At 39.1% G+C, this 15,473-nt stretch overlaps 1 protein-coding gene and 1 non-coding gene across 9 annotated transcripts in view; both read right to left on the bottom strand.

The window, feature by feature from the left end:
- Positions 1-15,473, bottom strand: part of UTRN (utrophin) — a 489,639-nt gene that overhangs the window by 108,812 nt on the left and 365,354 nt on the right. The gene's annotated exons all lie outside the window — the stretch shown is intronic.
- LOC116876822 lies at positions 10,399-10,503 on the bottom strand. The gene has a single exon (XR_004384466.1). It is a non-coding gene; the product is annotated as a U6 spliceosomal RNA (small nuclear RNA).

Raw genomic sequence — 15,473 nt, 5'->3', positions numbered from 1 at the left:
CAATGATTTTTTAAATAGGTTTTTTTGTAACTATATTGGGATGACAGGGTATTCGCAGGCTAAATCCTCATCTTCCACAGTAAATAAAAAAATAATCTAGAAAACCAGAATAATCATCTGATGTGAAAACCAGAGCTAAACACAAGAAAAACACCCATAATGATTTTTTTTTTTTTTGGTAAAGATTTTACTTATTTTAGAGAGAGAGAGAGAGAGAGTGTGAGTTGGGAGTGGGGTGGGGAAAGGAGCAGAGGGAGAGGGAGAGAGAGAATCCCTGGCAGAGAGGATCTCAGTCCCCTGACCCTGAGATCATGACCTGAGCCAAAATCAAGAGTGTGATGCTCAACCTACTTCGCTCCCCAAGCGCCTCACAAGTAATGAATTTAAAAGAGAACATTACTGGTGGGGGAGGGGGAGGAGAGATGAATGACAGAACGTTGGTTTTTCCAGTAAGAACTGTGAATATTATTTGACTTTTAAACTATTTACAATTATTATCTTGACAAAAAATTTAAATTAATAAAGTGAAGAACGGCAAAAAAGCACATTCTCTAAAATCCATAGATACCTTTATAGCATCTATAAAACCAGACTGTGTGGCAAGCACAAATCAGCATATCCCCACATCAGTTAGCACCTTCGTGAGCATCAAATGACTATGTGACAAAACCCTCACCATCTCTACTGAGAAATGTGGCTTGTGAAGAAGTCCCCAGGTGTGACATTCAAGACAAGTAAGACGATCTTCTGACATTTAAAGTCTCTGATATGTGGAAACAGAAGAGACAGTAGAGAAACAGGGAAAATACATATTAATCCAGAAATATATACAAACATGCCCAGGTCCTGAGCCTATCCTTTAAAATTTAGATTATTGTGTTGTTAAAGCAGAAAGCTCCAGATTGATGAAAATACTCCTAAGGTATCTACTTCCCAAAGCACCTGGAAATATAAAATATAAAATAATGATATGAAAAAGCATGTTGCTTAAAAGCCAACAGTAAAAAACAGTGGGTAACCCAGGAGATTTATAAAAACTTTAGTGATCCAGAGTATTTATTCCCTCCCAAACCCAAATCTAACCAGTAAATGTGGGAGAGGTAAAGATTCTTAAAATAATGCGCCAGGGCTGTGCCAGAGTTCTTCTTTCTGAAAGGGAAGTCCCAGACATGAACCTATTTAATGCACGTTGCTAAAAGGAAAGTGAAGGAACCAGAAGAATAACTCCGCCTTCTGGTTGATCAAATACGATGAGGATTCCCAGGCAGTGTTTCCAGATTTGGCACAAAAGGGAAACCAGGAAACACTGACTGGGTGATAATGGGAAGGGGATTAAAAACTGAGAGAAGACAGAGCATAAAGGAATGTGACTCAGAGAAGGGAGCACAGAAGCAGTGCCGGTCCTCCTGAAACACACGGTGATTACGGAGCATGTATTTCACGAAGCATGAATCCTGATCTCCTGGCGGAGAAAGAAGATAATAGGATCCGTATGATTTAGGTGTACAGTAGTGCCCAAAGGGGAGTTTTGGATTATTATTAGTCCACAAAATGAGCACTGGCTAGGGGTCCAGGGAGTGGAAATCACATCGGAGAGATTTATGTTAAAACTATTTTTAGAATTTCAAACACCCACATGGAAATATATATTTGTCTACAGAAAGGCTACTTGGGAACACTAGCCAGTCAACTTCCTTGACGGCTGGAATTTCTCCAATTTAACACAGATGCTCTCGTGACAAGAGATTTCACTGGCTGCTGTTTACTCTGCCTGAAAGGCTTTTTCCTCAGATATCCGCATGGTGTATTCTTCTCCCAAGAGGCATTCTCAGTGAAGCCCACCCACCCATGCTATTTAATGTAGAATTCCACCTCTCCCATCCGCTACATTTCCCATCACTTTCTACTAAGCAAAGTAGGCATTTAGTTATTATGGTTATTGTTTTTCACTTGTTTCTCTCAGATAAAAGAAAAGCTCTACAAGACTGAGGACATTTTCTGTTTTTGTTTGTTTGCTTGCTTTTTATTTTTCACTGTGGTAAACGAGGCACCCAACATCAGTGCTTTGGGACCTGGTAGAACTAGGGGGCTCAGAAATGCTTCTTCGTGGAGGTGGTGTCTAAACAGAGTCTTGTAGAGAGAGAAGAGTACTTCCAAAAGAGGAAACTAAACACTAGCAGAAGAACAAGGGAGTGTGGTGGTGTGTGCACTGAGGGAACTTAAGCATTTAGTGCCAAAGAGCTGAGCAGATATCAGGTCACAAAAACCACTGTATGAAATCCTAACTGAGCATGTGAGACAACCAGTCATGGGCACTGGGAAGCTACGGGAGAGCAGGACAAATAGCAGGGTGCTATGACTGTCCAATCTACATTCCCATTTTTTTACAGTATCATTGTCAGGTCTCTCAGATTCATGAAAAACAAATCTGAGTGTGAGAATGCCCCCCAGGACTGGAGAATCTATTTTCCTTCCTAACCACATGAAACTTCAGCACTTTTTAAAACAATCTCTCTGCAAAGGGCGTTGGCAGGGAAATGTCTCGTGAACTCCTTTGATATGCCAAGGGAGGGAAGTAGAAGAGGCAAGTGTGGGCACGTGGGAACCACGCCAACTAAGTAAAAATGTGGGGCTCGAGCCCTAATGCTGGCTCACCACCTAAATATCCTACAGAAGAACATACATTTCATACAATATTTTGTAAATTTAATTTTATTATTCAATTTGTCCTATTTCAATTACATTTAATTGTATGTCAGAAATGGGTTTAACTTTCAACAGTATTATACAAATAATCATTTCACCACCATTTACCTCTCAATTAGACATAAAAGAAAGCCAGCATTTCCTAACCACCTGGTGAACATTAATGATAAGATAATTAGACCCTAACAGAGTTGTTTTGTATACAGAGCTACAAAAGGCATTCAGCTTCAGGTTCCAATATCATATGACTTATATATGGGCTGCCTTAGTGAGTATAACATAATCTAATGGGAATTTTTCTATTTTAATTGCTTTATATTTTCATTCAAAACAATTCTGTTCTCAGGCAATAACAAGTATTGGCAATGATGTGAAGAAGTTGGAACCCCTATATACTGCAGGTGGAATGATAAAATGGTACAGCCGCTTTGAAAAACAATCCAACAGTTTCTTAAAATGTTAAACACAGGGTTACCACGTAACCCAGCAATTCCACTTCTGGGTAACTTACCCAAGAGAACTGAAAGTAATGTCTACATAAAAACTTGTATATGAATGTTCATACCAATATTATTCACTATCGCCAAAATGTGGACAACCCAAACATCAACTGGTGAAGAGATTAAAAAAAAAAAAATGCTGTATACCCATATAATGAAAGTCTTATTCAGCAATAAAAATGAATGAAATACTGATCCATGCTCCAACATGGAGGAACTTTGCAAATGTTATGTAAATGAAAGATGCCAGACATAGAAGCCCATTATTCTGAAAGAGATAAGCTTATAGAAACACATGGTAGAACAGTGGTTGCTTAGGGATGGATGGTTGGTGGAAGAATGGGGGAGTGATGGCTCGTGGGTGTGGGATTTCTTTTTGGGATAATGTTCTAAATCTAGATAGTGATGATGGCTGAACAATTCTGTGATTATACCAACAGCTACTAAACTGTTTTTTGATATTTTATGCTACGTGGGTAGGATCTCAATAAAGTTGCTATTAAAATAAAATAATAATTCTGTTCCTTCTCCCAAAAAAGTTCCCAAGGTAATCTGTTTATGTCTAACCTCTATGCCCATCCGTCCACCCATCCACAAAGGAGTAGCTCATTGCATATGTTCAGTATGTTCCCCCTCAGAGTTTCCAGAGCACTTCCTATTTCTCTAGCATAGCTCATCCTGATGTATTGTGACCATGCATCTGTCCCCACCATTATATTGCAGTTCTTCTAGGATAAGGCTCACATCTATTCATTTGAAATCCTCTTCAGTGCTTGCCTAGACATATATAGAAAGTACACAACAAATGCTTAGGGAATAAGGAATAAATGAAGGAATACTTTCAGATTAAATACTAGGTAGGATTCCAAAATAGGGAGGAGCAAAATAGAACAAAGTCTCCCACATGTGATTACCCTAAATTGGATATCCTAAATTACTGGATTCTAGTTAGCTCTGGATTACTTGAACTATATACTTTGCAAATCCTTAAGTAAATAATTTTTTAAGGCAAAAGTAGTTGTCTCCAATAATCTAATTATCAAAGGTATTTTTAAAAAGATTTTATTTGTAAGTAATCTTTACACCCAACATGGGGCTTAAATTTACAACATGTGATCAAGAGTCCCATGCTCTACCCATTGAGCCAGCCAGGCACTCCTTCCTATTAACTAATTATCAGCTTGTCAATACTAAGCATTTTAATTTATTGTTGATTACTGTTGAATTAATAGCAAAAAATCTTTTTTTTTCCTCCCTAAATAAACAAATAAAGATTTCACTGAAATGTGTGGTATGGGCTCACTCCATCTTTCTCTTTTTTTTCCCACATCCTAATCCATGAGGTAACTATATAGAGCATAGTTTCAAAGCTATTGGAGTCATTAGACTGAAGGGGGAATCTGTTATTATTACAGTGTATCAAATCCGCCTGAAATGTATCAGCATAAAACAATAATAACTTATTAAAGATTCTTTGGATTAGCAAATTGCCCAGCTCCTCTGCTGGCGCCACCAGAGACTACTCCTGCAGTTATAGTCAGCTATCATTTAACTGAGATTGCAAGTCTAAAATGGGTTCATTCATGTATCCAGAAAATATTGTGCACCACTGGCTGAAATACCACAATTTCCCTCGATATGGTCTCTAAATGCCCTGTTGGCTGGACTGGGCTTCTTTGAAGCCCGGTAGTGTTCCCAAAGAGTAGAGTGAAAGCTGCAAGATCTCTTAAGACATAGACTCTAGAAGAGCCCAATGTCCAATCAAACTTCCTGCACTGATAAAAATGCTCTAAAACCATGCTGTCTTATATGGTAACCACTGATGGCATGCAACATTTGGTACCTGAGATATGACTAACTGAACTGAAGAACTAGATTTTAAATTTTATCTAATTGTAATTAATTTAATTTTAATTAAAGTGGTTACATAGAGCTAGCTAAGAGTTACCACATCAAACAGTACAGCTCTAGAATCTGCGCTTCTGCCACATTCTGTTTAAAGCAAGTCATGAGGCCCAGTGTAGAATCCAGAGAATGGGCAAGTGCAATGGATTTCTTGGAGAGGGGAACAGCAGTGATCCTCAGCGTAGGGGCAGAAGAATCCTCTGCATAGGGGCAGAGAATCATGATTCATTATTATAACAATCTACCACACAGGATAAAGGGAGGGCAGGGGGAAGCATGGGGATTGGTAATATTTTATATAAGTCATCATGGAAGGCATCTCAAAGACAGTGATATTTGAAGAAACAGCTGAAGGAAGTGAGGGAGCCAACCCTAAGAATATCTGGCAAAAGAGCAATCGGGAAGAGGGAACAGCAAGTGCAAAGGTCCTGAGGGGAGTGCTGCCTGGCTTGGCAGGCTGGCACTGTCAGAGCTGGGGAAACAAAGAAACAAAGAAACAAAGAATGATGGTGGCTGCTTCTATAAAAATGTTTTGAATCATGAAAGTTAAAAGGATAAGTCTTGTTGGTTAGTAACCACATACTTCTTTATACAGTAGACATCTAGCTCCCTTACTGACTCAAGGCCTTTCCATTCTAACAGATAGTTCGAAGACCTCAATCCCCCTGCCAAGCCAGCGCCTGTGAAATCAAACTTCACCCTATAAGCAGTAGACCAGATCAGTTGTAACAAGGAAGAAGATACAAAATAACTTCAAAAACTAAAATTGAAACTCTATTTGAAAAGTTGCATGCTCTGAAGTTTTTAACATAAGGAAATATGGTTTCAGATATCGCAGAAGTCAAGAATAGTAACTGGAGACCACAATGATTGTCCCATGGCCATAAGAAAATGTTCAATGTCTCTCTCATCCTAAAGTGGCATAAGAGTATATGACAGAAATTTCCAACAAAGATTTCCACCAAAATAAAAAAATTTAAAACATGTTAAATTCATATAATCTAAAGGAAATATGCCAAGCATAAGAGGAAATGGTAATTAGTAAGCCACGATCCCAATCCTCAGGAAACTTAGTCTAAAGAGAAGAGAATGTTGGTCACAATGTGTTAAGTGCCACAAATCTTTGAGAGAAGAACAAACAGGACATGAGGAAATATCAAGAAGATGGAGGGAGGCAGAAGGGGCACAAGCAACTGTGTGTTGAGAAAGAAAGTAGAATTAGATTAAAGGTAATTAAGGGAAAAGCAACTCAAGGAAAGAGAATAAAGAGGTGAAGTAATCTAGTCTCTCATTGTTTTCCTCCTTAAGCAGCTTCTGCATCTCATTTAAACTAAAGGAAGCCTAGAATGTCAGATTAGTGAAGACCTGATTCCAATAGCAGAGCTTAACCAGAAAAATCTCAGTGTTTTCATTCTCAACAGAATTTCTGCAAACCCCAGATGCCACCTAGCAGAGCTCACCTTTCCTGTCACTTCACTGCCCCCTTTCAGACCCAGGGTACTGTTCAGCAGCTTACTGGTGTGAGTGTCAGGCACTCAAGAGTGTCAGAGTTCATTGCTCCTTATTCAATTTTAAAGGCCTTAAGAAGAGATTCTCAATATGCTCTTGCAATGTCTAGGAACACTCCTCGGCACCTGCTATAATTGGGAAGGACGGGGAATTAAGGGATAAGAAGGTACAGATCTTCCTTCACTTACGATGAGGTTACCCCACTGAACGCTGAAAATACCGAAAGTCAAAAATGTACTGACTACACCGAACCTACCAAACATCATAGGTTAGTTTAGCCTACCTGAAAGGCACTCAGAACGCTTACATTAGCCGACAACTGAGCAAAATCACCTAACACAAAGCCTACTTTAGAATAAAGCTGGAGAGCGCGTGTCATTTATTAAACGCTGTACTGAAAGTGAAAAGCAGGACGGCTGCTTGGAGAGAGAACGGTTGTCAGTTGGATCGGTCGTTGACCCTTGTGACTGTGTGGGTCTGGGAACTGTGGCTGCCCCTGCCCAGCATCACAAGAGGGGACATCCTGCTTAATGCTAGCCCTGGAAATGACCCAAGTTCAAAATCTGAAGTACAGTTCCTACTGAATTCTTAGGACTTTTGTCCCATCATAAGGTTGAAACGCTGTAAGTCTACCACCGTGAAGTCAGGGGCTGTCTGCATAAGGAAGTGACTCGGAAGGCTTATGTCTGCAAGTCTCTCCCATCAATCCGCTATTCATTTTCATCATGAACTTGGCCTTGGTTCACTGGAGTGTCTGAGTTGCCGCCAAGCAAAGAGCAGTAATATCATTTACTCCTGGAGCACTGGCATGGGCAGGACCTTGCAAATCACTTGATGTGAAAACAAGGTCTGAGAAAACCTGGAGGGAGGAGAGGAATCCCTAAAATCCCCTTCTGTCCTAAACTGGCAACCTGACACACTGCCCTGACCAAGGGGAGACAAGGGGAGAAGAGAGGCACACACGTGGGTGTCATCCCCTCTGCATTAAGGAACACACGTCTCCTTCCCTTTCGTTAAACCCATCATCCAAATTGTCTGGATACCAAGTGCCAAAGTTCACTGAGATGCACTTTTCCTAAAGTTTTCTAGACTATAATATTAAAATTACAGATAAAGCAGATGCTTTGGCTCTCTTGCTTAAAACCCTCTAATAGCTTTGTCGCACTTGGAACAAATTCTAAACTTCCTACCAACATCTGGATCTTCCAGGGCGCCTGGGTGGCTCAGTGGGTTAAAGCCTCTGCCTTTGGCTCAGGTCATGATCCCAGGGTCCTGGGATCGAGCCCCACATTGGGCTCTCTGCTTGGCAGGGAGCCTCCTTCCCCCTCTCTCTCTGCCTGCCTCTCTGCCTACTTGTGATCTCTGTCAAATAAATAAATAAAATCTTAAAAAAAAAAAAATCTGGATCTTCCTTGCTCTCCAACTTCAACTACTAAATACCCTAATAGTCTCAAAGTCTTTATTTCTGCTCCTAGCATATGTCAAGTGTTCCTTTCTCATTTCCTGTGTAATCCAGAATCAAGGAAGGAGAACTCCCAAGAAATGGGAGTAGCCATACAAAGCTTGTCTGCAAAGAAAGCAACGTGGAATAAGTGGAATAAACCCGAGCAGCAGAAGAGGGTACGGGTCATCTCCTTTAGCCCTTCATAGAAAAAGTTGTTTCTTTTTTTTTTTTTTTTTTTTTTAGAGATTTTATTTATTCATTTGAGACAGAACGAGAGTGAGAGAGAGAGAGCACAAGCAGGGAGAGCACCAGGCAGAGGGAGAAGCAAGCAGACACCCCGCCAAGCAGGGAGCCCAAAGTGGGGCTCGATCCCAGGACTGTGGGATCATAACTCGAGCCAAAGGCAGATGCCTAACCAACTAAGCCACTCAAGTGCCCTGAAAAAGTTATTTCTTGACACAATATCTGTGTGCTTTCTCAGCAGTCTTCTTCCCACAGCCTCTATTCTCCATCACTTGTGGAGGAAAGTACTAGCTGCTTTACCAGCTTTGGATGACCAGTTACGGTATCCAACCCTCCATTAGCAAGATAAATTATTTAATTCTAAGAAAAATGGAATCATGTGATCCTCTAAAATTAAGTGAAATTGTTTGGAAAGTATAAAACTAGGTTGCAAGTTTCTTGTGTCACTTTAGATTTTAGAAAACAAACATATAAATATAATGTCTTCCTGTGAATCAATTTATCTCAGACTAAAACAGCAAAGTGAAGCTCTGTGATGGCAAAAATGGATAGCCAGATTATGTCACATACACTAATTTGATATAAATACCAAATTTCCTCTACTGATCAGCCCAACAATGTATTATCTTTTTCCCAATCCTTCGATGTACAACTAAATCAAACACATTCAACCAATTCTCTCCTTTCTCTTTGAGAGAAAAACAGAATCAGACATCTGACATCCCAAAACTGCTTTCTGAATTTCCACCCTGTTATGGGATACCAGCATTTTAATGCTAACAATACGAGGTTCTAGGAAAGGGGGGGAAAAATGAGAAATCACAGGCAAGGGCATAGTGAAACTTCACTTTCATACATTGCTAGAGGCGGAAAATTGGTTCAATCACTTGGGAAAGTCGGTTGGCAATACATCAAGACTCATTACTATGTTCATATTGTGTGAAACAGAAATTTCACCTTTGAGAATATATCCTAGGAAAATGATCCAGAAAAAGCTACAAACACAGAAGTTTTCATTATAAAGTTATTTATGATTTAAAAAATTTGAAAGCAATTTAAATTTCTAACACCTGGAAAATATTTAGGCTCACTATGGTATGGCCACACTAGGGACCATTATGTAACCTTGAAAAATTACTATGATAATGACTACATAGCAACATGAAGAAACAGACATGATGTATACTTAAGCAAAAAAGACAGAATAAAAACTATGTCCCCTATTAAAACTGTGTGAAAGATAAATATGCAAAAAGAAAATATTCATGCAAAATGAAAATGACTGTGCTATACTGGTAAACTTAAGGCCAATTTTTTGTTCTTTATTTTATAAAACCTGTAATGATATTAGTTTCATAATTTAAAATTATACTCTTAAGAAAGGAATACTAAAAGGAATCTAGCTCATTTATCATTGAACAAATTATTACGTTTATTTTTCATTTTTTATTGAAGTATAATAGACATACACCATCCCATTAGTATCAGGTATATATCTTAGTGATTTGATATTTTTATACATTACAAAATGATCCCCACATTAAGTCTAGTTACCATTTCATCATCACACAAAGATATTACTGTATTACTGACTATATCCCTTATGCCGTACATTATATACTCATGACTTATTCATTTTGTAACTCTGAGTTCATACCTCTTAGTTGCCTTCTTGTTATTTCACCCACCCACCAACCCCTCCCCCTCTGGTATCCAAGAGTTTACTGTACCTAAAGTCTGTTTCTGTTTTGTTAATTCATTCGTTCTGTTTTTAGACTCCACACATGAGATCATACAGTATTTGTCTTTTTCTGTCTAACTTATTTTGTTTAGCATAATACCCTCTAGGTCCATTCATGTTGTCACAAATAGGAAGATTTAATTCACTTTTGATTGGGTGAGTGACATCCCATTGTATATATACCACATCTTCATTACTAATGGACACTTAGGTTGATTCCATATCTTGGTTATTGTGCATGAACACAGGCATACATATACGTCTTCAAACTGATGTTTTCAATGTCTTCAGATAATTACCCAAAAGTAGAATTACTGGATCATATGGTAGCTCTATTTTTAATTTTTTGAAAGAATCTGGAACATTTCATGAATCTACATATCCTCCTTGCACAGAGGCCTAGCCAACCTTCTGTGTATCATTCCAATTTTAGTAGAGGTATTGCCGAAGCAAGCACAAATTACTACTTTTAATGAATGGCATTATTAGTAATTACAAACATATTTTAGGAGCATAGTTTTTATATCTTCAACAACCATGAAACTTGCTCATTATGTTTCCCACACGACCTCTCTGAAGCTAGATTTATTCTAAACATATAACACATAACAACAGAGTTACTGAATGAGGCAATCCCTGTGTTTAAGGTACTGCCTGTGTCTGTGAGGAGTCTTAACCCATCCTGCTTTTAAGGTGTCAAATCTCTACACAAGAGAGAACCCAGCAACAGTCAGTACCTGAGGGTAAAATAAGCTACATTTTAAAAGCTATCTCAACAATTAGAGATATGGCAATTCTTTCCCTCTTAACAAAAACCTTCCCAACTCCTGATCTGAATAATTTAGGTAATATTAAAACAGAAAGAAGGTAACCTCTTAACAGGCTATCATACTAAAACGCAGAGTATAATGGTGTTGATCAATTTTCTTACAACTTCAAGTATGTCATATAATTGAAATTATTTCTAGCTCTTGAGGAAATAGTGCTACTTACATTTCTGTCAGCTAATCTTTATTAAAGATTCAGCTATTCAAAGTAGAAATATCTTCAAAAGGGGATATTCTTTTGAACATGAGTGAATAAAAAAGGGTTACAGAGAGCTAAAGAAAGAGAAAAAAAGGAACAATCATATCAAAGGACATGTTATCTTTGGGTATATATCATTCATTTAACATTCAACGAATATTGATTATCTAATGTGTCAGGTGCAGATAAAGAGACAACAGAAAATAAATAAGTAATTATATTAGAGGATGATGGATGTTACAGAAAAAGAAAAAAGTAGAACAGGGTAACAGAGATTAGGGGCACTGGGAAGGGAGTTTTGACTGGTGTAGACTTCACTGGGGAGGTGCCACAGGAGAAACATTTGAGAACAGAGGAGTTAATCATGTGGATAGATGGGAAAGAGCATTCTAAGTACAGAAGACAACATGGTAAAGACACAGCTCGGGGCCAGTGTGGCTGAAACCAGACTTCACGAGAGAAAATAGTAAGAATGAGGTGAGCAAGGTGTGACTGGGAGGTAGGTCACACCATGTAGGGTCTTGTGGACCATTCTGAGGACAGTGGCTTTTATTCTGAATTAAATAGGAAACCAGTACAGAGTTCTGATTCATTGGAATAGGAACACTCTGGCCACTGTATTAACAATAACACAGGGGCACCTGGGTGGCTCAGTTGTTAAGCGTCTGCCTTCAGCTCAGGTCATGATCCTGGGGTCCTGGGATGGAGCCCCACATCAGGCTCCCCACTCAGTGGGAGGCCTGCTTCTCCTTCTCCCACTCCCCCTGCTTGTGTTCCCTCTCTCGCTGTGTCTCTGTCAAATTAATAAATAAAATCTATAAAAAAGAGTAACAGAGACTGATAATTATAGCTCCTAATAGATGGTAACCAGAACATGGAACCAACAAGATTTTCTAATGGAGGGAATATAAGAGAAAGATTAGATTGAAGGTGATTATTTAATTTTTTATCTAAGCTACAATAGAATTCTTTCCACTGAAATGGGGGAAGATCAGGGAGAATGATTTTGAGCAGCAAGTTCAGGAATTCAGTTTGGACTTACTAAGTTGGAGATGACATGTAAAGAAATATAAATTCAATAGTGACTGGCATATAGAAGGCACATAACACCAGAGAAGGAGTTCAGCAAGGAATGGGCATTGAGAATTGCACAGCCTGGCCCCTGGTGCATCCCAAGTTTAGGAGGCTAAGGAAAGAAGGAAGGCCCAGCAGAAGAAGTTGAGAAGGAACTACCAGGATGGTAGGAAGAAAACTAGCACAGTCCTAGAAGTCAAGTAAAGAGACTGAATAGAGCAACAGTTAGTGAGTTGACAGGAAAAGAAGGACTGAAAATAGATCCCTAGTCACATCGCAGCTGACACTAGCACACAGAGACAGAAGTAGTTACAGTGAGAGTGGAGGCTCAGGATGGCTTATGTGACAAAGAGAATGCTTGCAGTAAGTTTTAAGAGGCTTTCATTATAATAAAAGTGTTGTTTTACATATGTCAAAATATAAACATTAATGTTTTCTTAATGCCAGCATGTCTACCCATAGAATTCGCAGAGCCCCTTGTTCAAATGTTACTAAGAATTTCAAGATGGCAGCAGCAGAACATTAACCAAGTCCAGTGCCCTTCTAAGAGTGGAGCTTTAGGTAATCCCATAAAGCCTGGGACACACACCCAGGAAGTGGGCCCTAGATGCAAGGCATCTCCACTGTAACAAATAGAAGTATTGCTGGGATAGCAGGCTTTCTTAGCTTCTGGTTTCAAAGAAACACTTAACTACTTATTGGAGAATACAAGCAGAAAAAATAAATGATACAAACATAAGGAGAGTCTGTTAGAATGTAATTTACTTTTTTTCCCAACTTGCTTTCAAAGCTAAATCAGCATATATGGATCTGAAGTCATTATAGTATGACAGCAAAAAAGGGCAGAAGAGTCATTAAATTTGATAGCGCTAATAAAACTACATGAGAAAAAGGAAAGAAAACAGGCTTACTTTTCATTAGTATGCAAACAAAATAAAAAAAAAAATCTCCTTCATAGAGCTTTAAAAGTTTTGGTTAACATCCCTAAATGAACATTTAATATATAAATTCATTTTGGTTCCACCCCATTGACATAAAAAATGATGCCTGAATCAGAATACTAAGTATGAATGTTAAAACTAAGATAGGAGTCCTCCAGCTTCACACAGTAATAAAAGAGTATTCTTCCCGACACATTTCAAAACACATGCACACATAAATGTATTCCTTCATTTGGCAAGTATATTTAATATCTACTGTCACCAGGCACCGTATCAGGCGCTGAACTTGTATTTTTTTTCCTCTTTCAAGTAAAATTGAAAAGGAAGGTAAGCAACACCTCTTGCTCTAGTGCATACTCCAAGTCATGCCGTGACTAATTTGGAGGATTTTCCTTCCAGGAGCTCTGATAATAGTCTTTAGTGAACTCTTATTCCGAGATCTCTTTTTAGCTCAAAGGCTACTTGCTCTGTGAAGACTTACCCAGTCTTCCCAAGTACAGAGAATCCTGATTCATCTGGGCTTCCCTGGCCGTGGGCTCATGCTCACAATATCAAGCTTTTGGTATCCAATGTAGTTACTTTTTTCAAGCCTGTCTCTGTGGCCAGATGGTGAAATCCCTGACAGCAAAATTAGTCTTCCGAAGTGAAAGATGCCCGGTGCCTAGCAGAGTATGTGGCAAATACCAGTAGCAACACAGAAGTTTGTTGAATGAATACATAAACTGGCAGAAAAATGAAACTGGGCTAATTATGCCTAAAGGCAATTCATTGGATATGGGCTGTTATATTCAGGGGATGGACTGTAACCGCTTGGTCTCCCAAACCACTCCTTCCTGCTACATTTGTGGTCCACTCTCAATTTCACCACCAGACACTGCCAGCTGTAAGGCTGCCTTGCCCTTCCCTCTAAACTTGGATATTCCACGGCCCTTTGGGGTAAAGTCCCAATGACACCTGTCAGGCTAGGAAGTAAGTCAGCTGCAGACAACTAAATGGAGTGTGGCCCGTAGGTGTAGCCTCACTTCTAGAACTCCTGCTTCGGGAAGGAATGCAAGTGACAGCTTTACTCACAGTCCTTAGTAGGCTCTGCATTTAATAAGGAAGTCAAAGAGGTGTCAAAGCCTGGAGGGGGAGCCTAGAAATTAATTTAATCAAGTTTAGAAAAAGGTCAGTCTCCCATACATACGGCAAGACCTCGAAGTTACAGATTTGCAGGTAGAGTCTCTGATTACTTTAGTAGGGAGAACAATCCCACACACAACACCAGCCTCAATTTCATGGTGGCATGTTGCTGATTTAAAGACAATATTCCATTTTGTTACTTTAGTAAGCAAGTTTGCAAATGTATTTCTGCAAGTCAGTTTCAGACCCAAATGTCCTGACTCTTATATAATGAGGTTTGAATAGAGGAATTAAATTGAGTTAAGTAAAGGACAGAGGAGCCCTGAGGGCATGGACCTAAACCTACAAAAAATTATACCAGAATCAGACGTTTCAATTATTTTTGGTGATTTTCTTCCCTAAAATCAAACACGCATTCTATCGGAGAAAGGGTACCACAGCTCTGACAACTGGCCCCATGTAACTGACAATTTACACTGTGTAGAAAATGAAACGCAGAGTGAATAACTAACACTGCATCTGTGATTTAATCCAGGCTAGAGCTTGTAATTTGAAATGAATCCTTAACATCACAAATGAATGCGATGTGCGTTGTAGGTATGTTCTAAGGACGTGTTGACTGAATGATAATCTCACATTCTAGAAAGCGTAGCTGCATACAAGTGACCTCACTTTCTATAAAACTTAAAAAATCATATGAAAAATTTAGGTCATTAAATTGGAAAATTCAACTATATCCATTTATTCTAAAAATCATTAAAAATACTATGTGTTTTTTTTAAATCTATGTATCTTTTATTTTATTTTATTTTTAAGATTTTATTTATTTTTTCGGGGCACCTGGGAAGCTCAGTGGGTTAAAGCCGCTGCCTTCGGCTCAGGTCATGATCTCAGGGTCCTGGGACTGAGCCCCACATCAGGCTCTCTGCTCAGCGGGGAGCCTGCTTCCCCCTCTCTCTCTCTGCCTGCCTCTCTGCCTACTTGTGATCTCTCTCTGTCAAATAAATTTAAAAATCTTAAAAAAATTTTATTTATTTTTGACAGAGAGAGAGACAGGGAGAGAGGGAACACAAGCAGGGCAAGGGAGAGCAGGCTTCCTATGGCGCAGGGAGCAGGATGTAGGGCTCGATTCCTGGACTCTGGGATCATGACCTGAGCCAAAGGCAGACGCTTAATGACTGAGCCACCCAAGTACCCCCAAAATCTGTATGTTTTAAAGTAGTAATTTATTTTGATATTTGAGGACATTAAATATGTACCCA

The sequence above is a fragment of the Lontra canadensis genome, unplaced genomic scaffold, assembly GCF_010015895.1.
Source record: "Lontra canadensis isolate GAN:19392208 unplaced genomic scaffold, GSC_riverotter_1.0 scaffold47, whole genome shotgun sequence".
Lineage (NCBI taxonomy): Eukaryota > Metazoa > Chordata > Mammalia > Carnivora > Mustelidae > Lontra > Lontra canadensis.
The sequence above is the reverse complement of the archived record's forward strand: the minus strand, read 5'-3'. Positions and strand labels throughout refer to the sequence as shown.